This window comes from Chaetura pelagica, unplaced genomic scaffold (genome assembly GCF_000747805.2).
Source record: "Chaetura pelagica isolate M959 unplaced genomic scaffold, ChaPel_1.0 scaffold232, whole genome shotgun sequence".
Taxonomy (NCBI): Eukaryota; Metazoa; Chordata; class Aves; order Apodiformes; family Apodidae; genus Chaetura; species Chaetura pelagica.
The window spans coordinates 831976-833447 of record NW_009952441.1 but is presented as its reverse complement, the minus strand read 5'-3'; the positions used below and the strand labels follow the sequence as shown (position 1 = coordinate 833447).

The following is a 1472-nucleotide window of genomic DNA, read 5'->3' as shown; positions in this document are numbered from 1 at the left end:
GAGGAAGAAGGTGCCTTCCCAGCCACAACATCCCGGCTCCGTGCTCCTCTACAGGCTGGACAGGAAGGAAGGAGGCACTGACTCTGATTCCCCCTGGACTGTCCCTCCCTGAGCCCTGCATGGAGCTGCCATGGGCTCGCGTGGAGCTCGGGGAAGCCAACGCCTTCAAGATGTCAGGGAGGGTCAGCGGAGCCGCCTGCCAGCGCAGGGATGACGGCACACTTGGAAAAGCCATGAGCAAGCACTGATGGACCCCTGCCCACAGCTCCTCTGCCCCACACATGCCTTGTGCCTCTGCCAAACCCCCACAGCCCATTCCCCATGGAGGAATGTGTCAGAAACAGCAACATCCACACGCCCCCCCAGGGCAACAGGAGTCAAAACCAAACAAAACTAAGCAAATAAACCATAATCCACCACGAACTGGAGCTCCTCACTGCTTGGGGGAAGCCAACACCCCCCCACAGCCAGGCCAGCTGGCGCAGCAGTGCCGGGCCTGAGCGGGAACGATGGTGGTGGTGGGGCCCAGGTCCTGCTCTCAGACTCGGAGGTTTGGTGGGCAGGTGCCTCCCACAGTCCAGGGCTCATCAGCAGCAAATCCTCCTGCCAGGAGATGCCAGCAGGGATGGAGATTGGGCAGGGGGATGCAGGCAGGGATGGGGAGCAGGCAGGCCAGCCCCCCCCCCTCCCACTGGATTTGCTGAGCTGAGCAGGGCGGGGAGGCAGCGACGTGCTGCCACGAGGCACTTGTCCTTGCTGTGGGCATCAAATGAGTTAATATTAGCCTCTCGCTGTGCTGATCCCGGGATTACCGCCGTCCCTGCGCACCCCTAATCCCACTGCCTGGCCGGGCAGGGCAGGGACACGCCATGGGGCAGCAGCAGAGCCAACAGCTCCTGCCATGGGGCCGCTCAGCAGCTGTTTGCCAGATGTGGGCAATTGTCTCCAGCATCAGTCCCAGGAGCATCTCATGCAAAACTGGCAGTGGGTCTGCAGCACTTGCAGCCACCCCTTCAGCTCGGGGTGACCCGGTGCCAGCGCAGAGCCGCCCCGGCACAGCCGCTGCTGCCCCACCTACACGCTCACCGCAAAGGAAACCCAGCGCTGCCAGCACCCCTCACACGACCTGCTGCAGGAAGGCAGCTGCTCAGCAATGCCGCGTTAGCACCGGCCTCACTGGGGCCAAGCCCCCTCTGGCATCCATCGATCCCTGGGGCCGGAACCCCCTCCTGCTGTTGGCGCTAGCAGGGAAAACACCAAAGGTTTCCCCATGCTTGTCTGTGGGTTGGCACTCGCAGCACTTTGCCAGAGTGGCCCGCAGAGGCGGAAGGGCTCCCTTCCCCAGCATGCCAGGGGCACCCCGGAAGACACCCGGCACCATCCCCACAGCCAATCCCCTCACCCTGCCAGGAGCCATCAGCCCCACCAGGGTGTCCCACTGGACTGGTGCTGCCGTGTTCCACTGCCCGCCC

The 1472-nt window shown here is 63.8% G+C and overlaps 1 protein-coding gene across 1 annotated transcript in view; it reads right to left on the bottom strand.

Annotated features, from left to right (window-relative positions):
* The window catches only part of VPS4A (vacuolar protein sorting 4 homolog A (S. cerevisiae)), an 11608-nt gene that overhangs the window by 7586 nt on the left and 2550 nt on the right, over positions 1–1472 (bottom strand). The gene's annotated exons all lie outside the window — the stretch shown is intronic.